The sequence below is a fragment of the Schistocerca serialis genome, chromosome 9 (genome assembly GCF_023864345.2).
Source record: "Schistocerca serialis cubense isolate TAMUIC-IGC-003099 chromosome 9, iqSchSeri2.2, whole genome shotgun sequence".
NCBI classification, from domain to species: Eukaryota; Metazoa; Arthropoda; class Insecta; order Orthoptera; family Acrididae; genus Schistocerca; species Schistocerca serialis.
In genome coordinates this window covers 243800220-243828203 of record NC_064646.1, presented here as the reverse complement: position 1 = coordinate 243828203, position 27984 = coordinate 243800220, and positions in this window count along the sequence as shown.

Genomic DNA, 27984 nt, shown 5'->3' with positions numbered 1-27984 from the left:
AAATATTTTTTTATACATTAGGACACAGAAGATTCAAGACTGATTTTATTCCTGCCATGTAAGCTACATCAGCGCAGTAACTACAGTGGCAGCTTGAACTAACAACGCTAAACGACAAATCTATATTCCACCAGTCAGTTATGAGAGAGAAGTGCGAGGGAGCGGACATGGGTCCATAGTTGTATCACAAATCGCAATGGAGCAAGACCTCTAAATCAAATGTTCAAGACATTCCTGAACAAAAACAACGACGTGTGGACTCCTGCCACGACTTGACTGAAATGCAGTACACGAACAATTCTTAAACCAAAAGTTACAGTTGACGAGACTTGTTGTTAACAAGACTAACCTACTAAAAATGATAGAGTGCTGAAAATGATATGAAACGTCAACGATATGGCGACATAACCGTCATCGAAGCCAATCCGCCGTGCGAGTTGAACAACATCCCAAAGCAGGACTTTCCTAAGAGTCTCACATGGTTATTTAAACTTTCTGTTCATTGTATCCAAATGGGAGCAAATCTATGTACAACACCTGAAGCATTAAACCCAGCATCATAACTTTTGTTTAGTTTTTATTAATGCAGTCTCGACACTTTTTAGGCTGACGGGATGGACATTATTGGTATACACTGTTTGACAAAATAGTGAAGCACCCAGAAGATATGATCGGGTGTCAGTGTAACTTCGTACACGTACACACCATCGGCGGGCATGTGAATGATTTGTGTGGCAATTCGCTGTGACACGTAAAATGGCCGCCTCAGTGCATTAGTATTTTTCAAAAAATGGTTCAAATGGTTGAAAGCACTATGGGACTTAACATCTGAGGTCATCAGTCCCCGAGACTTAGAACTACTTAAACCTAACTAACCTAAGGACATCACACACATCCATGCCCGAGGCAGGATTCGAACCTGCGACCGCAGCAGCAGCGCGGTTCCCGACTGAAGCGCCTAGACCCGCTCGGTCACAGCGGCCGGCAGTGTTTTCCATCTTCAGTGTTGCTGCTGGGCCTTGTATGGTATGTAAGGGATGTAAACAGCGTCAGATGTGTGAAGGACAGGGATATGCCACGAATCCGTGTGAGACAGCGTTATCTGCACCTTAAAGACCTCGTTATGGGTCTCCATTTGGCGGATTGATCGAATTGTCCAATATTCAGATTTGTAGGACTTCCAAATGGCACAGGGGCTCAGTATTGAGCTACATGGGAACGAGAGGATTGGTATACTCTGCAACCTTTATGCCTAAAGTAAGGTGTGATCTTTGTGTCTGACAAAAACATTTATATCAAGTGTTGTGCTGATTGCCTATCTGATTACGTATATCTGTATATTTACCTGACCCTGTTTTAACCAATCTGTCTACTAGCAAGGAAGCAATACCAAAAAACCCAAACTAATTAACACCTGTGTGCAATAATGACAAATTGGAGTAAGTACGAGGCGTGTTTTTTTAAAAATAAGATCCGTTTTGTTGTAGACACTAGTAGTTTGCGTGCATACCTCAATGAGCGCATGCGTCGTGTACCGGAATGCCTCGGGAACAACTGTGCTCAGTTTCAGCTCTGTAGCTAACCTGTACAGTACTGTTCTGTGCTTTCAAAACGTTTAAGACTTTCAACTCGCCCGCCGCGTGTGAGGTTCGTTCAGTGATACGGCTTTTGTCAGCAAGGAACCTGTCTGCTGCAGATTCATCGATAGATTTGTGAAGTGTACGGTGATAATGTTACGAGTGAAAGCAAAGTGCGTAAGTGGGTACGAGAATTCAAAGATGGCCGTGACAACGTCCATGATGAGTCCGGTCTCCCTTCTTTGATTACAGACGATTTGGTGGCTTCAGTTTGTAACGCCGGAAATGCATATCCTCGAATTTCCATCTATTGTACTATAATTTTTTTTCCTTATTTTGTTACCTGAATATATGACGTTTCTGTGTCTTTGTATATTGTAATTGTTTTACTATTTGTATATATATTCATTTATGTCGATGTATAATTGGTTTGTTGTGTAAAGATTATTTGTATTTTTACGCTGGGTCTGGCCTAGGGAAACTATGCTATCGAACCATTACATCGATAGATCGTGTGGAGAACCAAAGTGTTTAGGATCTTTAGTAGTGTTAACTCTGCCGCGTGGAGCGCGGGTAGAGCAGAGAGAGTCTGGCTGGGGTGGTACAGTGGAGCAGGTGTGTTGTGTGAAGCTCCCGCGAGCTGCCGCGCTTTCGGGGTTTGGCAGCATGAAATTGCGCTCGACTTGCGATGATAGTTTCTGACATGGTGTCGCGGACGGGAAGCATTAGCTGGCGCACATCTAGAGCCCGTTTCGTCTGGTGACCGTGTCGAGAAGAAGGCGCGCCAACATCCAGCTTCTGCAACAGCGACGGCCGACAGTGAGTGACTGTCGCCACCTCCTCGATCGACGGCTTCAAACCTTCAATCAGCCAACAAAGAAGACTGGAAGCACGCAAAGTTTTAGAACTGTATGGCAGACCTCAGCTTTTCAAACTTTTAAAATTGTTGCATCACAAAATTACAGCAACTCAGCATGAACCTTTGTTGCTCATTGTCCCAATTGCATTGCCAAGCAGGGTCCCTTCCTTTTCCGAAATGAGCCCGAGTGTCATTGAAATTCAAACGCCAGCATCATTCGATTTCACTGCTTTAATTTCAAAGTTCAGTTAAGGTATTCATAGCTGGCTACAATATTTAGATTGCACAAGCACAAATTAAGAGTGCGAGTTTTGTTACCGTATTTTAGTTACCTGTGACTGCAGCTCAGCTTGGTACATACTATTTTTACTATTTTTTACTATTGTTAATTGTTCAGAATCGTTTAATTCAAGTTCAAAGTTAAATCTCTTATTTCTAAATTGCGTAGATTCAAGTAGCTTTTGAAATGATTGTTGAGGTAGTCCAAGACTAACCGTATTTTACTGAATTTCGATGTGCTTCAGAAAGAAAGCTCACTATTAACTTCAGTCACTAAATTAACTTTTGATTTTCCGGTTTTATTAATTCTTTTGCTAAATTAAGTGAGAGTGTAGCGAAATTTATTACTTCTGACAAACTTTCAGTTTTCACACTACACGTGTCAACCTTCAGTTGCCACGCTTCTAGTGCTAATTATATGTGTAATAACCCTTCTTTTTCAGTTACTATAGTAATTGTCCTTAGGACTGGCGACCGTAATTTCCCCAAATCTCAAATATCTAATTACCGCTAGTTAATTGTTAACGTAACGGCCGCACATTTACTTTCTTTATTAACTTTACCCCTTTTCAAAATTAATTTCCACCAGTTTCATTTGCATTTTTCCTTTCATTTAGATGCAACCCTTTCCTCCCTCTTTACCGACAAATTGACTTCGGTGACGATTGCTTTTCCCACATTTCCATTAGATACACGCGGTTTAATTTTTCACTGTCATTAAGGTCGATAAGTGAGGGGGAGGTTACAAGTTGAAGCGAGGATTCGTGATAACAGGCGCTTCACAATAACAGGTCTCTCAAACGAATTTCCTGACGTGTCGAGATCAGTGGTTTACAACATAGTTTCTGAAGACCTAAAGTTTAGGAAACTGTGCTCCCGTTGGGTCCCGAAACTCCTAACAGAGGACCGCAAAAACCAAAGATTTGAGTGTGTGATTAAGTTCTTGACTCGTCATCACGAAGAAGATGACGGCTTCTTGAGTCAGATCGTAACTGGAGACGAAGCATGGGTTTTACATATCACACCCGAATCGAAGCAACAGAGCACGGAATGGAGACACACACACTCGCCTGTAAAGGTGCAGGCCAAACAGACTCTATCCCAATGCAAAATCATGGCGTCGCTGTCTTGGGATAGGCATGGTGTTTTTTTGGTCGACTTCATGCAACGAGGAACCACTATCAATGCAGAGGCATACTGCCAAACCCTGAGAAAACTACGCAGAGCGATTCAAAACAAAAGACACGGAATGCTGACAAAGGGCATTGTCCTTCTCCATGACAATGCAATACCTCACACTGCAGGTCAGACCCAATATTTATTGGACAGTTTTGGCTGGGAAGTTTTAGACCAGCCACTCTACAGTCCTGATCTTGCACCGAGCGATTACCATCTGTTCCTCCACCTCAAACATTACCTCAGTGGCAACCGTTACAATGATGACGATGACGTGCAAACGGCAGTGAACTCTTGGTTGTCAGAGCAGGCTGCAAGTTTTTATGAAGAGAGTATTTTAAATTTGGTTGAGAGGTATGATACGTGTTTGAACAAACTTGGCAAGTATGTCGAAAAATAGAGTGAAATATGCACTTTCTGAAAATAAATTGACTTTTTTGAAATAACCTTTCATTGTGTACTTATGTACAAACGGACCTTACTTAAAAAACACGCCTCATACATTCAGATCTACTCGATGTTACTATGGTCCTGTAAATCTGATTAAGTACAAAAGTGGTCCCTGTGCGAATATCCGTAAACTGTGTGAAGTAAATTTCGTACCTCGTACTGGTATCGTCTTGGATAACGCGTTGTTCTGCTCTCAGCAATACTAAACATACTACAGTTACAAAAGCCAAAATGCAAGATATTTGACTGAGAGAAATTTAGAATTTGTTCCAATAAAAACCACTTGGAATTGGGATGCGGAACATGACTGAGGAGAATGACTGTAATATCTTACTGGAAAATCTTACTATATTGTGAAACTGACTTGCAATTGTTAACCCATATCATAAAAATTACATTTAAGCAAAGAAATGATCTTTTCAAACAAAAAATACAGTAAATAACTTCTGATTACATACAAAGATGGTCTCTTTCAAATTAGCCGGCCGGCGTGGCCGAGTGGTTCTAAGCGTTTCAGTCTGGAACCGTTCGACCGCTACGGTAGCAGATTCGAATCCTGCCTCGGGCATGGATGTGTGTGATGTCCTTAGGTTAGTTAGGTTTAAGTAATTCTAAGTTCTAGGGGACTGATGACCTCAAATGTAAAGTCCCATTGTGCTCAGAGCCATTTGAACCATTTTTCTCATTCAAATTAGTTCTAGAGCAAAAGCGCATAAATACATGAATATTGATTACCTTATTGTAGTTCGATGTAAGAATATGTAGGAAGATTCTTCATCAACATTTCGTAATAATATTTGTAGCATTTTGTTTATTAATTTTACTTCAGATCTTATTTCTTCCTTAAATCATTAATACACAACACTGAAATTATTGCACTGAATATTTAATATCAAGCGACTGCCCACTCCGGAGCATCTGAAGGGACACTGCCAGCATCTGGCGCGCTACCCCTGCTACTCTCGAGCAACAAGTGCCTAGTACTGCGCGACCTAACATAAGCTCTTTGTTACATATACTCTCCCTCAGCGATAGCTGCCTCGCAGCGTTCTTTCTCACGTACGTCTTAGTAATCGATGTATCGCTTATGCTCTTGGACAATACGTTAAAATTTACAATTTTCATTACGTGCACCTATTTCAACTCGTCGTCAAGGCTGCGGGCGACCACGTCGTAGCCCCTTCAAACTTGCAGCAGCCTCCCGAGTGCAAATAGTGGACTCCCTGCAGCGTCCTGTGTCATACGTCTGTAGGCGAGATTTTTACACTCCTAAACATCTCTAGATCCACTGTTCCCCATGTGATAGTGAAGTTGAAACGTGAAGGGACACGTACAGCACAAAAGCGTAAAGGCTGACCTCGTCTCTTGACTGACAGAGCCCACCGACAGTTGAAGAGGATCGTAATGTGTAATAGGCAGACATCTATTCAGACCAACACGCAGGAATTCCAAACTGCGTCAGGATCCACTGCAAGTACTATGATAGGAGGGAGATGAGAAAACTTGGATTTAATGTCATCCCGCACCATTGGTTGGAAGCCAGCAACAGCTGGATCAGGGAATTATCGTCCCACGCGTGGGCAGTTTTTAGCGGGACATCTCAAACGGCTGCGTTTGGAGTGAAGTCGTGACCGCGAAGCACGGACTATTGATGAATGGTTTGGCGGCATGGTTTTCAGCGATGAATCGCGGTTCTGCACTACACCGGAAGACCATCGTTGCTGAGTATGGCGGCGAACTGACAAATGTTTTGGAGAGACACAGCTGCGTTACTCCTGGTGTCATGGGGTGGGCAGCCATCGGGTATGCTTCAGGTCACGGCTGGAAGTGGTTGAGGGAACTCTGACGGCACAATGGTCACAGACATCCTGCGCCTTCGTGTGTTACCTCTCATGCAACAGTATCGTGGTTCCATTTTTCAACAGGAGAACGCTCATCCGCAGATGGCACATGTCTCCAAAAATTGCCTGCATGATGCTGACGTGCTCCTACGGGCAGAAAGACCCACAGATTTGTCCCCGTTAGAGCATGTGTGGGAGCAGGTCGTACGCCAACTCCGCCCCAGTGCCACCGTCCAAGATATCAAAGATTAGTTAGAACAGGTGTGCGCCAGCTTACCTCAGGAGAGGATGCAACTGCTTTATGACATCTTCCTCAACCGAATGAGTTCTTACACCCAGGTCAGAGTGGGCTCTACTGCTTTATAAATTTGACTAGATTTTCTAATTAGCAAAATAACGCCACATACCTTCTCAGCCTGTGAACTTTCATTTCGTTTCTTCCCCCCAGAATCTCCACTTTTCCTGGCAGGCAGTGCACGTCATGCTAAATCATGAGCCAGACTAAGGTCAAAATTTCAGATGCACTATGTGATCAAAAGTATCCGAACACCTGGCTGAAAATGACTTACAAGTCGTGGCGCCTTTCATTGGTAATGCTGGAATTCAGAATGGTGTTGGCCCACCCTAAGCCTTAATTACAGCTTCCACTATCGCAGGCATACGCTCCATCAGGAGCTGGAAGGTTTCTTGGGGATAGCAGCCCATTCTTCACAGAGTGCTGCACTGAGGAGTGGTATCGGTGTCGGTCGGTGAGGCCTGGCACTAAGTCGGCGTTCCAAAAATTTCCAAACGTGTTCATTAGGATTGAAGTCAGGCCAGTCCATTAACGGGATGTTATTGCCGTGTAACCACTCCGCCACAGGCCGTACATTATGAACAGGTGCTCGATCGTGTTGAAAGATGCAATCGCCAATCCCGAATTGCTCTTCAACAGTGGGAAGCGAGAAGGTGCTTAAAATATCAGTATAGGCCTGTGCTGTGAGAGTGCCACGCAAAACAGCAAGGGCTGCAAGCCCCCTCCATGAAAAACACGACCACACCATAACACCACCGCCTCCGAATTTTACTGTTGGCGCTACACACGCTGGCAGATGACGTTCACCTGGCATTCGCCATACCCACACCCTGCCATCGGATCACCTCATTGTGTACCGTTATTCGACACTCCACACAACGTTTTTCCACTGTTCAATCGTCCAATGGTTACACTCCTTACACCAAGCGAGGCGCCGTTCGGTATTTACCGGCGTGATGTGCGCCTTGTGAGCAGCCGCTCGAAAATGATATCCAAGTTTTCTCATCTCCTCCCTAACTATCATAGTACTTGCAGTGAATCCTGATGCAGTTTCGAATTCCTGTGTGTTGGTCTGAATAGATGTCTGCCTATTACACATTACGACCCTCTTCAACTGTCGGCGGGTTCTGTCACTCAAGAGACGAGGTCGGCCTTTACGCTTTTGTGCTGTACGTGTCGCTTCACGTTTCCACTTCACTATCACATCGGAAACATTGGATCTAGAGATGTTTAGGAGTGTGGAAATCTCGCGTACAGACGTATGACACAAGTGACACCCAGTCACCAGACGACGTTCGAAGTCCGTAAGTTCCGCGGAGCGCCCGATTGTGCTCTCTCACGATGCCTAATGATTACTGAAATCGCTGATATGGAGTACCTGGCAGTATGGGGCAGCACAATGCATATAATATGAAAAACGTATGTTTTTGGGGGAGTCCGGATTCATTTGATCACATTTTGTAGGTTCATTTCTATGCCTTTGTTTGAGAGATAAGTATGTCTAGTCAGACGATTATAGGCTAATATCAACAGCAGCAGAAAGTCGTGTAACAGGGTTAAGATTTATCATTAATAGGAAGGCACATCAAAAAGTGAGTCACTGTGAACATTCGGTGACTGATGTTCTCAACAGACTCGACAGCAAACCAACGCCAACATCAATAGTTCTGTATGAAAAACGAGGTACAAGCATAATAACCAAGGGTGAGTCTAATTGTGGAGTAGGGGAAGGAATAGAAAACAGAGACCTAGGGGAGAGTATGGCCTTCAAATGCGAATGAGAGAAGAGAAAGACCAACTGGATTCTGTAATAAATTACAGCGAATATACTGTACAAAAATCACAAGAGATGGAAAATACCCGGACACACGGGAAGATTTCAATTGGGTTACATCATGGTCATAGACTCCGAAATTATACACTCCTGGAAATTGAAATAAGAACAACGTGAATTCATTGTCCCAGGAAGGGGAAACTTTATTGACACATTCCTGGGGTCAGATACATCACATGATCATACTGACAGAACCTCAGGCACATAGACACAGGCAACAGAGCATGCACAATGTCGGCACTAGTACAGTGTATATCCACCTTTCGCAGCAATGCAGGCTGCTATTCTCCCATGGAGACGATCGTAGAGATGCTGGATGTAGTCCTGTGGAACGGCTTGCCATGCCATTTCCACCTGGCGCCTCAGTTGGACCAGCGTTCGTGCTGGACGTGCAGACCGCGTGAGACGACGCTTCATCCAGTCCCAAACATGCTCAATGGGGGACAGATCCGGAGATCTTGCTGGCCAGGGTAGTTGACTTACACCTTCTAGAGCACGTTGGATGGCACGGGATACATGCGGACGTGCATTGTCCTGTTGGAACAGCAAGTTCCCTTGCCGATCTAGGAATGGTAGAACGATGGGTTCGATGACGGTTCGGATGTACCGTGCACTATTCAGTGTCCCCTCGACGATCACCAGTGGTGTACGGCCAGTGTAGGAGATCGCTCCCCACACCATGATGCCGGGTGTTGGCCCTGTGTGTCTCGGTCGTGTGGAGTCGTGATTGTGGCGCTCACCTGCACGGCGCCAAGCACGCATACGACCATCAGTGGCACCAAGGCAGAAGCGACTCTCATCGCTGAAGACGACACGTCTCCATTCGTCCCTCCATTCACGCCTGTCGCGACACCACTGGAGGCGTGCTGCACGATGTTGGGGCGTGAGCGGAAGACGGCCTAACGGTGTGCGGGACCGTAGCCAAGCTTCATGGAGACGGCTGCGAATGGTCCTCGCCGATACCCCAGGAGCAAAAGTGTCCCTAATTTGCTGGGAAGTGGCGGTGCGGTCCCCTACGGCACTGCGTAGGATCCTACGGTCTTGGCGTGCATCCGTACGTCGCTGCGGTCCGGTCCCAGGTCGATGGGCACGTGCACCTTCTGCCGACCACTGGCGACAACATCGATGTACTGTGGAGACCTCACGCCCCACGTGTTGAGCAATTCGGCGGTACGTCCACCCGGCCTCCCGCATGCCCACTATACGCCCTCGCTCAAAGTCCGTCAACTGCACATACGGTTCACGTCCACGCTGTCGCGGCATGCTACCAGTGTTAAAGACTGCGATGGAGCTCCGTATGCCACGGCAAACTGGCTGACACTGACGGCGGCGGTGCACAAATGCTGCGCAGCTAGCGCCATTCGACGACCAACACCGCGGTTCCTGGTGTGTCCGCTGTGCCGTGCGTGTGATCATTGCTTGTACAGCCCTCTCGCAGTGTCCAGAGCAAGTATGGTGGGTCTGACACACCGGTGTCAATGTGTTCTTTTTTCCATTTCCAGGAGTGTATATTGGATTCCAAGGCGTACGCAGGAGAAGATATATACTCAGATCACAATTTACTGGTGATGGAGAGAAGGCTGAACTATAGGAGAATCGTCAGGAAGAAACAATGTGTAAGGAAGGAAGATACTGAAATACTGAGGAATGAAGCGATGCGTTTCAAATTCTCCAAAGCTATGGATACTTTGATTATGAACACCACAATAGTTCAGTTCAACTGAAGAGGCGTCTCTAGAAAGGACAATTACAGAAATTGGGAAGACACACACAGGTACAAGGAAGGTAACTGTTATAAAGTCTTGAATAACAGAAGAAATACTTCAATTGTTCGACAAACAAGTATGTACAAAAATGTTCAGGGAAAGATAGGAATACAGCAATATAACTGACTTGCTAATGAAATAAATAGAAAGTGCAGGGAAGCCAAGGCGAAACAGCTGCAGGAAGATTTCCAGGAAACTGAAACAGAAATAGTTGTCCCAAGGACTAATTCAGCATATTAAAAAATCAATACAACCTTCGCTTAACTTAAAAGTGAGGGGGTGTCAATATTAAGGCTACAAGAGGAATTCCACTGGTGGAAAGATGAAAGAGAAGGCCCTCTGAGAGAAGAAGAAACTATCTGGTGGCGACACAGAAGAAACAGGAGTCGATGCGGATGAGGTAGTGGCTACAGTAGCAGAGCCACAGAAAGTACTGAGCAATCTGTAACTCCTATGGGCAGATGTTGCACTAACAATAGATGTGTGATTCAAGCCTGACGCACGTGATCCTACATACAGATAAATGAAAGTTCCGGTTAGTCCCATTGTATAATGCTTCACCGTCTTTTAAGTTCTACTAAAGCAGCAATCACGGATAAAGTGTTACTTATTTGATAGAGCACTCACAAATTAGTCTCGTTCAGCGATCGTTTAATCAAACTGTATTAACAGAGGCATTATAAAGCGTACCACACAAATGATTTATCAATGTCAGCCGAGTACCAAGTGAGATCGAATGTGTAACACAGATCTCATCCAATCCACTAAGAGGGCTTCTTGTAGTTGTTTGCAATAATTTCCTTTCCTTATATTCCTGCAATTCACAAATGTTGCAGCTTCCCGGTACAATCCCCAGGTGTGACTGGTGATGCAGTTACTCGGATTTTACGACTGCCAGAATGCTGTATGGAGTTGACGGGTACCTCTGACACGTGCGGGATGGGTACGCAGTTGGATGACTGCCAAATTATGATGTAAAACAGGTTTCACAAATAGAAGTACTGGCAACAAGAAGCAAATTTTCGTTCAAAAATCAGGAAGACGAAATTTGCTGTATATCTAGAAGACAATAGTTTTTTAATGGCGGAAGTTTAGGGGAAGATAGATTAATAACCCTCCAGAGGAATGATGAAATAAGTCTTACTGCTGCACGTTTAATTATACGCCACGTGGTATGGCATTCACATGACATCGGGTTTTGACTAGAGTAGAATACGTCTCATCTCACACGGCCACTGTGCGTGCGCGAACTCGTTCCTCTTTAGTACACTGTTAGTACACTGTTTTCCGTGTGCGACAGTGTTGTCTTGGTTGTTATTAGCCGACATGGGTTGGCTATACTTCCTAGTGATTTGTGCTCTTCCGTCTCTGGTGCTGGAAGTGTTTATCTGGCAGTGGCCAGAACGCGAAAGAGGTCAGTCGGTCCCTGGTCGGAACCACGAGAGAAAAGGTGGTTGTTTTGCTCACTCGAGGAGAGCTTTTCGGTAGGCCATCAGCGGTGTTTGTTTATGAGCCGGCCACAGACAGTGAGCGATCGCGGCCCTGTATTAGTGTGGAGACTGGAGGCGGTGCAGCCTGAACGTAAGTCAGTGACTATATTTTGTCTACTCAGGTTTGATGCATGGAGTTAATCCATGTTTTTGACTGAAACAAGTACTGGGTCTCGGTTTTCGTCTATCGCCATTTTCTAGTTACCATTTATAGGCTGTGCATCGACAGAGTGCAACTGTGTTTACGGTTTTGAGTACAGATTCTGTCCTCTGGTTCTATACAGCGATACACATCGCATAATAGACAGTTGTACGTATGATTACCTATGCAGTGTATGAATCGGACGGATATTTTGATGTTGATCTATGACTGATCGATAACTATTCTATAACTGTAGGCTTGTAGGACGGCATGTGATCGATGTGCAGTCGGCTTGTTAAGCTTGTTCGAAGTATGCTATACCGTCTGATTGTGCTATACTGTATGGATACGCCAGTAATTTCTAGTTTACTGTTGTTAACACTCAGTTGTTTCAGAGCAGGCTGTGACCTTACCTAATATGAATGGCTTATTTCAATAGTGGTACAAGTCCATTCTTGTTCATTCTGAAATACAGAGTCCTACAGTTACAAGAGCGCTGAAAAATCTGCAGTTGAGATACCAGAAATATTCAAGTGTATATATATATATATATATATATATATATATATATATATATATATTCTATAATTTATTCAAGTATATATACATGAATACTTCTGGTATCTCAGCTACACATTTTTCAGCGCTCTTTTAACTTTAGGACTCTGTATCTCAAAATGAACAAAAGTGGACTTTTACCACTATTGAAATAAGCCCTTCATATGTGTATTTATTGGTGGACTGAGTCTCTAGTATCAGGGCCTATGGTGAGACCTGTTCGGAGTGAAAGTTTCTGGGCTCTTGCCAAGGGAAGCATGATACCTAATTATTGTCTTTATTACAATTATCTCGTCAGTTGGTTAATATTCTTTTTCATTGGTTAATTATACACAAGATGAATAGTGATGCTCTCAACTCAGTGCTGTTCTGAGCATGACGTACCAGTTTGTCTCCTGTGCTATAATACTGAATATGGTGCTACAGTTCTAATTAAACATCTTTTGTTTCTTGCTAGCTCTTGAATTTTTAATTATATTGAAACTTCAACCAACCATTTTCTTAAGTGTCTTCTTAGCTCTTGAGCTTAACTGCTGTCCTAAGTTCACTACAGGAACTTGTTTAATGCTATAATACTGAACATACTGGTATCATTTCGATTAAATATTCTTTGTCATTGTTATCTTTGTTAGGAGGGGCGTAATTCAGTGTGGATCAAAATATTTTGTTATCATTAAACTAATGTTGATGTACTGTTAACTAAATCAATCGATTTCACCCTCTCATTTTTCCTATGGGCCCGCCTAGCAGCACAGCTGTGTGATCCAAATTATGCATGTGCTGTTTGCTCATTTTGAGGAAATATACTTTTAAGCTACGATTTATAAGTATGGTATGGACTGTTGATGTTTGACTCTGTAGAGGACTGTATAAATGTACTAAATGCTTTCTATACGAAAGTCTTATGTTAATGCAGAAGAGACATTTTATTTCTCAATACAGGTCTTTTTCGCCACACTACCGTGAAACATAGAGATATTACCGAATTTGGGTCGGTTCGTACAAACGATTTTATTCCATAGGTCTTAAGAAAAAGAACCAATGTCTCGAAAAGTGTTAAACAAGTTTCTATTGAGTCTCTTTATCAGTTTTCCCACACATTATCCTAACTGTTATAGTAATAAAACATCGTACTGTTGTGACATATCCCAATACACACAAGTTTACATTTTACTCTGGACATGGGAGACTGGGGGGGTAAGTAGCCGTCTTGCCTATTCTGTATGAAAAGAACACAGTCACAGCGACTGTGGTAGTGTTAGCGGAAACCGCAATATAATTATATATATTCAAAGAATGCCGCTATTTGTTGTTAAAATGAGACATCAACATTCTGCGCTCAGACAAGTAATACGTAGTTCAACACAGTGCAACTCTTAATATAAAGGTTAGATTACCGATGGTCTTCATATGCTCTTCGAAAAACTGACCTGTACCACAGCTTCGTGTCATCCATCAACAAATGTGCTTTGCGATGTTAGGAATACACGCTCAGAACCAAATCGTAAACTATGTTTGGCTAGCAGTGAATACATCAGGGCGTATTACATGGAAAAATGTTTGTATCCGCTACCATTCATAACATTGCAATTATACTTTAATAGTATTACATGGATTTATAGATATACTAGCAAAAGTGGTACCGGTACACAAAGGAGCTTTAAAATAAACATTATTAATAAGAGTGAGATGACGACACGTATGTACTCTTTAATAGAAGAAAGACAAAACATGCGAATAGGGGAAAGCTGGGTGAAGTGACCAGGCTGAGGTATTTCTATTTTCCAATTTCAGGAACAACAGTTGGAAATGCATAGAAATGAGTGATTATAACGTGCTACTGCTTAAATCTAATGTTGTTTAATTACCTTAGGATCACACTAAGTACTTTAAATAATTAAATTTTCACAAAGTGGGAAAATGGCCACTTTGTTCAGTATGAGTGGGCTTGGATTTAAACTCCAAAGAAGAGATTAAAAACTCTATTTGGCAAAAAACTAATTTACGCTTTTCACATGTAAATGTCAAAACTGTGTTCCTCAACTCCAGTAGAAAGTTCATGGACTCACGGGGAGCACATTTGGCACTTGGTTTACTGCTCTTCTACCATTGGATATGAGAACTCTTCTTTGCCGTACATGCACTGTCTGCCTTTATAGTCGTCGTCAAAACAAAGCTTTTCCTTTTAATACCTTTCTTATCATCATTTGCTTTCCGTTTTCCCTTCTTTTTACTTTCTTTTTCTCCACTTCCTTTATCTGCAGTTCTGCATCACTGTTATAAGGACTTGCCGTAAGTATCGCCCTTGTTTCGGCCGCTGGTTTTACATTTTCCTTCTGTACAAAATGTCTATAAGTCACCATCGAGGTAACCGCTTCGCCCTCTTTGACGCCATTACACAAAATCTGTATACCCTGTAATAGCAAGACCGAAATTTCAATAACTAAAGTAGGATTATGGCTCAAGATATGACACTCTCAACGCAATTTCATTAAAAAGACGTAAACGGCTTCCCCTCTCCACAAAAAATACACAAACTGACCACGTACCTTACACTAGGATAACTAAAATCCACAGGAATTATTACAACAGTGAGAAATGGCACACCAAACAGATTAAACTTCAAAAATGGTTCAAAAGGCTCTGAGCACTATGGGACTTAACTTCTGAGGTCATCAGTCTCCTAGAACTTAGAACTACTTAAACCTAACTAACCTAGTGACATCACACACATCCATGCCCAAAGAAGGATTCGAACCTGCGACCGTAGCGGTCGCGCGGTTCCACACTGTAGCGCCTAGAACCGCTCGGCCACTACCGCCAGCGGTTAGACTTCACGGGGTGGCTGGGCCCTCCAGAGAGAATAAGTTAAAGCATTTCCCGCGCCATGGTAGCACCTTAAAGCGCAGAGGAGGACCCCAATGATCACTTTGCTCACCTTACCCACTTTACCTGGCTCTCCTTTATACATGACTTAGTAATCGGAGTTTAGTCAGAGGTTGTGGAGCTTTAAAATATGCATTATTTATAAGAGGGAGATGATATGACATATGTACACTATAATAGAGGAAAGACAAAGCTTTCAATGTTATACATGACTACATAGTGCATGGGTCAAATAAAATATGAAAATCAACTATGTCAAATAAGACTATGCAGCAATATAGAGGGACGTGACATCACATGACGGGGTGAAAGCATGGTTTAGGTAGCGGTGTGCCTCTCTACGGAGCCACTGGAACGCTTTATCAGTCAGTCAATGATACCTCTCTGTGAGATGACAATCATTAGAAACATTGCAGATAGATCGATGTTTCGAGTATGTATCGTTTTATTTTGCAAGATTGTAGATGTGCCAGTCCATAAGAAGACAGCAACGCCGGAAGGTTATAGCGAATTACGTAGGATCGATAAAGTCTGCAGGGTCATGGACGCACGTAAATGTAGCTATCACACATAAGTAGGTGAAAAGGTCCCTTACTGTTCGATTATGCTAGTGGTTGAAGCATTAATGACCATATAACACCTAGGAGTCTCTATCCAGACAGAAATGAAGAAGAATTAGTAAATGTGGAAGTGTACTTTATCCATGAAAGAAGAAGTGGCTGACAAAGCATTTGTTTGACTGATTTTTGAGAATTGCTCGTCAGCGTGGGACCCTTACCAACTTACATTAATGAGAGATCCACTGCACGCAATCATTTAGTTGGTGTTACTCCTGTGGTAGATGCTACGAGAGAGATGGTTTATTCTTTTTCTATTGTGATATCGTTATCCATAGATTGGGGATCAATAAAGCTACATGAAACGCAGTAAATACAATAACATAGTGCAAGCCTGCTTAATAAGTCAGAATAATTTTAGCTGTTACTTGCATATCAACAAGTCCCACTAAACGTCTTTCTGTATATTCCACATTTATCGAATACTGCTACATAGAAGAGTCTGCATTAACCAGTACTGCACATATACACTGTTTAAAGACTGAAATTGCGCTAACACTGCTTGTTAGTAAAGCGATTACTTTGGATTTTATTTGCTGCATCTTAATAAAGAAAAGAGAGTCCTTGTATCTGTGCCAGTACGAAGCACTGTGCGGAGGTTGAGCGGGTATTAATTATGTTGTGCCATGACTTGCAGTTACGTTACTTATAAATTCAAGCAAAATTGCATGGATCGTGGAGCAGGATTCGACTAACGCGTCACATCCTTCACACGTCCCTGGAACGTACGCTAACGAGAGTCGTTATGTACGAAAAATGAAATCGAGGAAAGATAATACAAATGAAGTAACCATACCTCACACGTTGTGTTTGTTAATTATCAGCTCAAAATCTCAGATAATGTCCTCAAGAACAGTTACACTATACTCGGCCACAGTGGACGTATCTCATTAAGTTACAGTTTATTGCACAATGACTTTCTACATCATAATGCAGAATTAATATCAGTCTTTTAGTACGTTGATTTCCAATGTGTTTCGTACTTAAGCTCACTTAGAAGTCCCTCCAAATATTGTCTCTCTCAATTACAGGGAGTCAGACGTTCAGTGTCCAGGAAACTCCAAGTTTACTTTCTAAAATCATTGTTACAACATCACTCGACGCTATACGTATCCTACCTTAAGAAAAATGTAGAAAAAAGAGAGGTTTTCAACAAAGTCGCAGCATCAACCACATTCCTAGATACTCAGCTCTCGGCTGTGATACGAGTGCGTGAACAAGAAGCAAGTTAAGTGTTCCTCCTTTTCTGTATTTTCCACGTGGTGTATTTATTAAATTTATTGCGTGTTTCTCTGTTTAAGAGCGATAATTTCGCGTTTTTGTAAGTGTAATTTCATTTAGTTTCTAGCGCAATAGTTGCTCGCTAAACAGTTCTTTAACGCATGTGTCCTTTGGTGACACATCAGGAGGATACCAAGCCACATATCTAGGATTGTCTACTTTTATAGTTCACTCTTTCAGTTAGTCTTGGTAGGATGGACAGGATGTGCTCATGCTGTGTATGTACGCAGGAGGAGCTGGCCGCAGTTCGCGAACAGCTGAACGTGCCGTTGGCTACGGCCAGTCACCTTCAGGCTGCTGCCTCGGGGTGTAGCGGTGGCGGGGAATCTGGCGCGTCGCGCGGGATACTTCAGGTGTCATTTCTTTTGCCCACGGGCTCTGCTTCCTATGCACCTCCTGGTGCGCTTGACGCTGTGGATCAGGCCTCACAGAAGGATGTGTGGTGTTCGCAACGCTCGAGGCGGAGGGCCAATGTGGAGACTGGCCGCCTGCCTTCGCCCATCCATCCTGTTAGTGGAAAGGTTGCCGCTCCTTCAACAGTGAAACGTCCCCTTTGAAGAATTTATACATGACTGTGCTTAAACTGACACACAATATTTTGTTAGCGCAACGCAATCTGACTTTCATAATTCCCTACAAAAGAATGGCCCTGACTAACATTAAACTATACCTTTCACAAATCACTTACCTCACAAAAATCTTCGCTGCTCAAGCTACTGCAATACAGCGAGCGCCACTGCTGCCAGCTAAATAAAATATTCAAACTATGGAAGGCACTAACTACTGATAGGGATAGTTAGCAAATGAAAGATATTAATAGAGAACAAACAATGTATTTACCTTGATATCATCATATATAAATATAGCAGTTCATGACAAATTTCAAAACTCCGCCATCTCTCTCCCCACATCCACCACTGCTGGCGGCTCACCTTCAACTGCGCAACGCTACGTGCTGTTCACATCCAGCTGCCGCTGCCCAACACTACAATGGCGAGTATTACAACAATGCAAAGCAGCCACAGACTGCACACAGCACAGCCAGTGATTTTCATACAGAGGTGGCGTTACCAATAAAAAAACCTAAACAGCCTACTTACAACAGGTACGAGCAGGCACACGGGCGGTGGGGTTTACTGGTTATTGGGAGCTCCATTGTTACGCGCGTTATGGACCCCTTAGGCAGAAAGCTTTCAGGGTTGGAGAAAAGGCCGATGTGCACTTGGTATGTCTGTAGGGGACGCCGCCTTGCCAGTGGCTATCGAACGTGCAGTGTGCAGAAGTCTGCAAGGTGTGGCTCACGTCGTCACCAACGACGCCTGTCGCATGCGTTCTCTGGCGATCCTTAATTCGTACAGACGGCTGGCCGAGGTGGTGAAGACTGCTGACCTCGCGCGCAGGTTGAAGCGGAGCTCCCAATTTGCAGCATCGTTCTCAGAGTTGATCGGGGGCTTTTGGTTTGAAGCTAAGTGAAGGGTCTCAACTAAAGGCTTCGACGACTCTGCGACGGTCTTGTATGCAGATTTCTGGACCTGCGTTATCGCCTGGCCATTTGTAGGGCTCCCCTTGATAGGTCAGAGGTGCACTGCACAAAGGAAGCAAGCACTCGAGTGGCAGAGTATTTGTGGAGGGCACATAAAGTGAAGAAGTTTGTAAGTCGTGGTTTGGAGAGTTACGTGCCTAGTAAGTGGATAAAGGATGGTTTAATAACGAAATTCGGCGAATGCTGAGAAAGCACAAATGACGACAAGGTAAGGTTAGTAGGGATTCGAGCGTCTGTGAAAAGACGTATGCGTGAAGCATACAACTACCACCGTCACACTTAGCAAAAGATCTGTCAGAGAACCCGAGAAACTTCTGGTCGTATGTACAATCGCTAAGCGGGTCTAAGGCGTCCATTCAGTATCTTGTTGACCAGTCTCGTGTCGCAATTGCAGACAGCAAAACGAAAGTCGAATTTTTAAATTTTACTTTCGAAAAATCATTCACACAGGAGAAAAGTACAAACATAGCCTCATTAGACGTAACAGTGATGTCATTGTTTACGTAAGGAGGCAAGTTTAAGTGACTACTGGTTTGCTTACATAAGAACAATGGACCCCTTTGTTTCAGCTGGTACTGAAGTGGGCAAATTGGGCGAAACTGTGCCATAATCATCTTATTCCTATCCCTGCCTTGTTCCCCTACTTCTTTAATTGCGAATTTTTAGCAATGTAGTGGGAAATGCAGTACTATGTCCTTCTTGATTCCGAAGATGTCATAAAGGGAGTTAAGCGACTTTCACACAGTGGAAGCAGCTTCACAACTCTGTGTAAGTGGGTGAATTTCACACTAGAACTAAAGAATTGCATCAGATGTTGAAAATTGCGGAGGATTTCAGATACTGCAAAGACAAAGGTGATCAGATAAATGCACTGAAAGAGATACGCACACCCTAGTCAATAGCGACATGACGAAGACAATTCACAGAGCAGTTGTTATACACGATACTAAAACGTCTCGCGAGCCAACTTCAGCTTCAGAAGTTCACCTGATGTGTTCACCATCCTGAATGAAACTCGAGCGAAGGAAAGGTCTTTCGTTCATCCTGGGCTCTTCGTGGAGGTCATACACTCGCTGCTTACTTACTGTGGTGGACTTCGAGGCATTAACTGTATGGAGATTCCCTTTCTTAAAAACATTGAAAACTGAATCCTGAACGCTAAATTTCATATAATCTGAGGTATTATAGTCTGTCTCGTGTAAGCCCCTGCTGAAAGGGGCCTAAAATAAAAAGAAACCGAAAAAATAATTTACCAGCATAGAAATCATAGCTCGGGTCCTAGAATTCACATCTGGACTGCTTTCAATAACGTTCTGCTGCTGCGGGCGCAGACGACCACCAAAGAGTACTAAATGAGAAAAATAAGAGCAACTAAATGCATCAGTTTCACTCAGTAATTAATAAAAAACTGCTCACTGCTCTCAGTTATAAGAAACAAAATCAGAATATTTTCCATTCAGTTCACTTTGCGAAGGAGGACAATCTACTGAGAGCTAAACAGAATATATTCTAGACATAATATTACAAAAATGGTTCAAATGGCTCTGAGCACTATGGGACTTAACATCTGTGGTCATCAGTCCCCTAGAACTTAGAACTACTTAAACCTAACTAACCTAAGGACGTCACAAACATCCATGCCCGAGGCAGGATTCGAACCTGCGACCGTAGCAGTCGCGCTGTTCCGGATTGAGCGCCTAGAACCGCAAGACCACCGCGGCCGGCCATAATATTACAAACACTGCAAGTATAGACTTAAACTTCCTAAGAGTCTTCTAAAATGTGAATGTTAACTGCAATATCCCTAGCTAGCGCAACTATAAACACTTTAGTCTAAAACGCATAAAATGTGAAGACCGACAAATAAAATGGCGGATTGTGGAAACCGCGCCTTTGGTTAGTTGTTCGGCACCTCTACCGTACACACATCAGTACTGCGTTGCCCGGAAATTGTATCTGAATTCGGAATTTCTTTATTAATTACATGAAACAAATCTTTCGAAAAACCACTAATAAAAAGAATTTTTCTCCGCTTGTCACCTTTCTCCCGCCATTAAGCAGCAGTCTGAAATTAAAATTTTTATATCCTTATTTTGGATATTAATATTTTAGTGAGGAATAAGAAAGTGCGGATCATTACAGATTCCAAATAGAGTGCAACCACGATTCAGTATGGCATTTGCTACAAAGGGAGGAAACAGTATTCTGCACATTACTGTCACAACGTCCTTCTTTGGGACTAAGTGGCAAAATCTCTACTATTACTTTCAAATTAGAAATATACTGTTGCAGTCATAAAGGCTAAAACACTGTAATTCCAATGGTAAAATGGATTATTCACGTTGACGACATTTGTTTGTAAATCGGGTGACGGTAATGTGGTTTTTGAGTGACGTTATAATCCAGTTTAAGTAGTAGTTGGTGATGCGGCCAGTAGCTACTGGACGATGGATACCGTATCGGTGGAGGATAATGATTTTGTGAGACCATCTTCAACTCTCCTAAACATGGCTCCGCAGCTTTTGGTCTTGCTGCCTCTCGATCACTGGCTCCTGGGTTCGATTCCCGCCGCGTTGGGGATTTTGTCTGCCCGGGGACTGGGAGTTAGTGCTGTCCTCAGCATTTCATCATCGTTCGTGAAAGTGGATGGATTGGACTGTGTAAATATTGTGACTTTGCAAGGGCGCTGATGACCGTGCAGTTGACCGCCCTTACAAGTCAAGCATCATCATCTAAACGTGGATAAATATGTATGAGAAACATCACAGACAAAATGTTTGTGGCGCCTGAGGCTGCTAGTTATGAAAGTGGAATGGAGGATATGTGAACAAAATGGTTCAAATGGCTCTGAGCACTATGGGACTTAATATCTGAGGTCCTAAGTCCGCTAGAGTTAGAACTACTGAAACCTAACTAATCTAAGGACATCACACACATCCATGCCCGAGGCAGGATTTGAAACTGCGACCGTAGCAGCAGCGTGGCTCCGGACTGAAGCGCCTAAAACCGCTCGGCCACAACGGCCGGCATGTGAACATAAGGTCTGGATTGCATGTAAAACTACTGCTGTAGGTAGGGTATGGCCCGACTGCATATGAAAAATGAGACTAGTAACGATTTTCCAACAGTTCGATGAGTTTTGTTTGAGCAAAAGAACGCTTAAAGGGAGTCACTGCATCGTAAAGACTTAAAAACTGGTGGCTTACGCCGTACTCTGCAAATGAAACTAGCATTACCCAGCGCACAGAAATAACAACTTGTCCGACGTTCAGTCACCGACTCACAAAGCGTCCTGAAATCAATTATAGAAATTGGAACAAAAGAAAGAGTAAATGTATTTTCAAGTAGTGGGTTAGGACCATCAGGTAAAGGATGGTCAATTTACAGAATTCATGTGGATCAAAACTTATTCCCGTATTAAACTCGATGAAACATCAGACAAACCAGCAAAAAGTCTAATTAAGACCAGAAGGAACATGAACATAAAATCCCCATACACAGATTACCTGCTGAAAGTAAAACATCAAGCGCAAGTCACATTAACAACAGCTAAGAGCTATGAAAGTTTACAACTGTTAATACGCTATTTAATCAAAAATATCCAAACACCCCTGTGTAATGTGGAATTGACTACTACGCGTCGCGAGAGATGGACCCACCATTATAAAAGAGAAGGCGAGTATTGTGCTGTCAGTGGGGAAGCCGTAACTGCAGAATGGCTCAGTCAGGAGACCTCGATGACTTCGAAGGTGGACCAGTCACTGGATGTTACCTGAGCAACTGATCCGTCAGGGACATTTGAGCCCTTGTAAATATGCCCAGGTTCACTGTTGCTGATGCGATTGTGAAGTGGAAATGCAAAGGAACAGCGACAGCTAAACCGAGACCAAGCGGACCTCAATTACTTACGGACAGGGACCGTCGAACAGTGTGGAGGCTGGTTGTCAGAAATCGCCTGAAACCGGTCAAAGAAATCACTTTGTAATTCCAAAGTTCTACCAGCAACCCAGCCAGTACAGTGACTGCGCACGGAGTTAAAAAGAACGGCGTACAGTGGTCGGGCAGCTCCTCATGAGCAACACATTCCTGTAGTCCACGGCTTAACAACTGGCCGGTTTTGAGCGCGAGTACAGTCGTGTGAAGTTAGCACCCCTTTTTCGAGAAATATACATTTTTTTCACAGTTCTTGTTAGATGTGCCATAGTTCTAGAGTTCTTTGCACAAAATTTCAATAGTTCTGCAAAATGTAACGAAGAAAACAACAATACTCGAAAAAATTTTCGTATCGAAAACATTCTCTGACAATTTCCGCAAAATGTAAATAAGTACAAGAGTTCTGAGCACAGTTCTGAACAGAGCTCCAAGAGTTCTTTCGAAAATCCAAGTAACATTTTTTTGTGCAGCTAATAGTTTACGAGATAATTGCAATTTAAGGAGAAAATCTTATCACTTACTGTGAAGTTGGCACCCTTTTTTTCAGAAATGTATACTTTTTTCAGATTTCTTGATAGATATGCCATAGTTCTAGAGTTCTTTGTACAAAATTTGAATAGTTCTGCAGAACTTAGCGACGAAAACGATATTCGAAAAAATTTTCGTATCGAAAACATTCTTCGTCAATTTTCGCAAATTGTAAATAAGTACAACAGTTCTGAGCACAGTTCTGAACAGAACTCCAAGAGCTCTATCGAAAACCCGAGTAACATTTTTTTGTGCAGTTAATAGCTTACGAGGTAATTGCAATTTAAGGAGAAAATCTTTTCACTTACTGTGAAGTTGGCACCCTTTTTTTCAGAAATATATATTTCTTTCACAGTTCTTGATAGATATGGCATAGTTCTAGAGTTCTTTGTACAAAATTTCAATAGTTCTGCAGAATTTAGCGAAGAAAACAACAATATTCGAAAAAATTTTCGTATCGAAAACATTTTTTATCAATTTTCGCAAAAATTAAACTTGTGCAACAGTTCTGAGGACAGTTCTGAACAGAACCCCAAGAGCTCTATCGAAAACCCTAATAACATTTTTCTATGGCGATAATAGTTTGTGATAAATTGATTTAATGTGGGACACACTTTCTCTACAGAAAATATAAATATATTCGTACAACAGTTCTGATGACAGTTCTGGACACCACGTGAAGAGTTCTATCGAAATTCCTACTAGAATTTTTTGTGCAGGTAATAGTTTAAGAGGTAATTGCAACTTAATTAAGAACCCCATAAGAGCTCCTACTGTGAAGCTGGCACCCTTTTTTTCAGAAATATATATTGTTTTCAGAGTTCTTGATAGATAAGTCATAGTTATAGAGTTCTCTGTACAAAATTTCAGTAGTTATGCAGAATTTAGCGAAGAAAACAACATTGTATAACATAGCTGATTCAGGAACCCTTTCCTTCTGATACCATTCTTACTGTTGCCACAATAAATCACTTGTGCATAGATTCCAACTGTACTGATCATTACAAAAATACAACCATTGACCAGCGGCGCACATTTCTTGCAGCGTTGTACAAAGCATTCGACTTATCCGCTGTGAAAATACCACACTTAACGCTATTTTAAAATTTACGGTGGATGGCTTCCGTTTATCTACAATGTCAGCATCTATCGAATTATCTTCATGCAAACGTGATGCCTGGATCACTCACTTCCCCTTTTTAGGTACGGAGGAAACTAGAGTTCAGTCTTGTGGATACCAAAAAAGGAAATGTGGGCAACCCTTCTTTTACTGATAGCAAACTCTAGAGAAATCTCCACGCTTGTTTTTCTTCATCATGCCAACAAAAGAAAAATTCTCCCTTCATAGCTCTATTATCATTCCAGTACTAGTAAACCAGTTGTCCGCTTTCACATTTCGACCTGACTGATATATAGGTTTACACAGTCACAGAACAACATCAAAATGTTTATTGCTCAGTTGGTAAATCCTTCTGGTTGCAACACAGCGTATATTTCCAAATTGTACAGGTAAAATACTTAAGAATCCACACTTAAGAATCCACACTCGTTTGTTTTGATTGATACATATTGGCGAAAACTGTACCTTCCACAGAATCCTTCCAGCTTCTTGTCTACTGTAACATTTTCTCCAAGGGTGTAAGATTTGTGGTAGTTGCGTACAAACACAGCAAATATTTCCCGAATAGCTGTTAGCTTGTCTAATTGTCTCCTTTCATCACGAATAGCGCGACTGTAAAATCTAAGGCTCTCCAGAATAAATTTGAAACGTTTTATGTTCATTTACGAGGTGAAAGTTTTCAATGCCATCACCATCAGTTCCACACAGATCTTCCAGGCTTTATCTGTTACTTTTGTTAACAACAATTAAAAACAAGAGACTGATGAAGGCTTTCAATTCAATATCATCTATTGATTTTACCCCTCTCTCACGCTGAAATGAGGCTTTGATGCTCTCAAAATTCTGATTGGAATACAAAACTACAATAGACAAATAGCGTTATCTATGAGGTAATTACAGCATCACAAATGCTGCTTTGGCTGCACCTATTGGTACAGGTAAATTTCGAATAATATTATGCTCTTCGAACAATATGCTTTGGATTTCTTCAACATTATCTAGTGCTTCCCACTTACAATAATAAAATTCCTATAAAATAACGCAACCAGGCGCAGTGTATTAATCTGAAATTTGACGTTCAGACAGCGAACACTGACTATTAAACAGTTCAGACAGAATTTAAGTGCAGTTTACATTCTGGATTAGCTTTGTACTACTTACTACGTTGATAAACAAATAAATTAATCGCTGAAATTAAATACGAAAGGGCACAGTGGATAAAAACGAGCAATCGGCTCATATCTCATCAAGAGAGCATTAGCGTCGATACTGAATCATACAACAATGAAAGGCACACATGAAGTGTATATTTTTAGAATCAGGAAGAACCAGATGAATTTTATTACGTAAAACAGTAATTGTTTTGAGCTCTCATGACATCCAGGACCCACTAACAGCTAAAAATATGCCCAGGACCCTCATGGATGAAAGTTATGTGGCAACATCACCAGCCGCTAGGATATATAAAAACATGTGCTGTGTGTAACGAATAAATTTGAAATTGCTCTCGTTAATAATGTTGCAAACATTTGTTCTAGTTAGAAAGGAAGTGTGGAAGTTTGATGAGTTACACTACAGCGAGAGTTAAAAGTCTTTACAATGTATAGAAATGTAAGTATATTTACTGAATATATCGTACAAACGAACTAAGTAGTATGTTTAAATCCTAATTCAATACATGACTGTAGAGGTGTTATAATGTTGAGGGGATACAGTATTAAAGTTAATAAGAAGTTCGAAATTTGTAAATAAGAACCTCGTTTATTTGGTCCTCAGTAATCCGGATTTCCGGTTTATCCGGATTCATATTTTGTGTCCCTTGGTATTTTTCTCTTTTTTTCTTATAACACGAAGATGTGTGGTCGGTGAGGTACATAGGCTGCTTATCACTAGGCCGGTAATTTACTCTAATACTGAGTGATAAGGAACTCGGAGTGTGTGAATGACATTGTTTCTCAAGTATTGTACACTCCTGGAAATTGAAATAAGAACACCGTGAATTCATTGTCCCAGGAAGGGGAAACTTTATTGACACATTCCTGGGGTCAGATACATCACATGATCACACTGACAGAACCACAGGCACATAGACACAGGCAACAGAGCATGCACAATGTCGGCACTAGTATAGTGTATATCCACCTTTCGCAGCAATGCAGGCTGCTATTCTCCCATGGAGGCGATCGTAGAGATGCTGGATGTAGTCCTGTGGAACGGCTTGCCATGCCATTTCCACCTGGCGCCTCAGTTGGACCAGCGTTCGTGCTGGACGTGCAGACCGCGTGAGACGACGCTTCATCCAGTCCCAAACATGCTCAATGGGGGACAGATCCGGAGATCTTGCTGGCCAGGGTAGTTGACTTACACCTTCTAGAGCACGTTGGGTGGCACGGGATACATGCGTACGTGCATTGTCCTGTTGGAACAGCAAGTTCCCTTGCCGGTCTAGGAATGATAGAACGATGGGTTCGATGACGGTTTGGATGTACCGTGCACTATTCAGTGTCTCCTCGACGATCACCAGTGGTGTACGGCCAGTGTAGGAGATCGCTCCCCACACCATGATGCTGGGTGTTGGCCCTGTGTGCCTCGGTCGTATGCAGTCCTGATTGTGGCGCTCACCTGCACGGCGCCAAACACGCATACGACCATCATTGGCACCAAGGCAGAAGCGACTCTCATCGCTGAAGACGACACGTCTCCATTCGTCCCTCCATTCACGCCTGTCGCGACACCACTGGAGGCGGGCTGCACGATGTTGGGGCGTGAGCGGAAGACGGCCTAACGGTGTGCGGGACCGTAGCCCAGCTTCATGGAGACGGTTGCGAATGGTCCTCGCCGATACCCCAGGAGCAACAGTGTCCCTAATTTGCTGGGAAGTGGCGGTGCGGTCCCCTACGGCACTGCGTAGGATCCTACGGTCTTGGCGTGCATCCGTGCGTCGCTGCGGTCGGGTCCCAGGTCGACGGGCACGTGCACCTTCCGCCGACCACTGGCGACAACATCGATGTACTGTGGAGACCTCACGCCCCACGTGTTGAGCAATTCCGCGGTACGTCCACCCGGCCTCCCGCATGCCCACTATACGCCCTCGCTCAAAGTCCGTCAACTGCACATACGGTTCACGTCCACGCTGTCGCGGCATGCTACCAGTGTTAAAGACTGCGATGGAGCTCCGTATGCCACGGCAAACTGGCTGACACTGACGGCGGCGGTGCACAAATGCTGCGCAGCTAACGCCATTCGACGGGCAACACCGCGGTTCTTGGTGTGTCCGCTGTGCCGTGCGTGTGATCATTGCTTGTACAGCCCTCTCGCAGTGTCCGGAGCAAGTATGGTGGGTCTGACACACCGGTGTCAATGTGTTCTTTTTTCCATTTCCAGGAGTGTACATTAATATAACGGTGTATTGATGCCCATCAAGTAAGTTGCATAGTAACCACGCCAACAGCACTCCACCATAGCTCATTGTACCTCTGGTGCGATTCTCGACAGGTGTGACACCATCTGGTTAGTGGCGCGTGTGAATGTATCTGCTCTCTCAGCCATCTGTTTGTTTTGCACTGACGAGCCTTCTCTCCTTGAATCATCTAAGCGTGCACATCCCACGCTTCCACCTACAGTTACTACAGTCAGTCTTAAGAAGGTGTACTGGTATTTGTATAGTGCTGAACATTTAGACTTTTTGTATTTAGTAGAATATACATCCGGGTTTTCGATTTTCGGTTTTCCAAAATAAAAGTGAGAATTTACGATCGTACTCATAGCTGTACTCCCAGCAGTACTTCATCTCCTGTGTTCCCAATTTC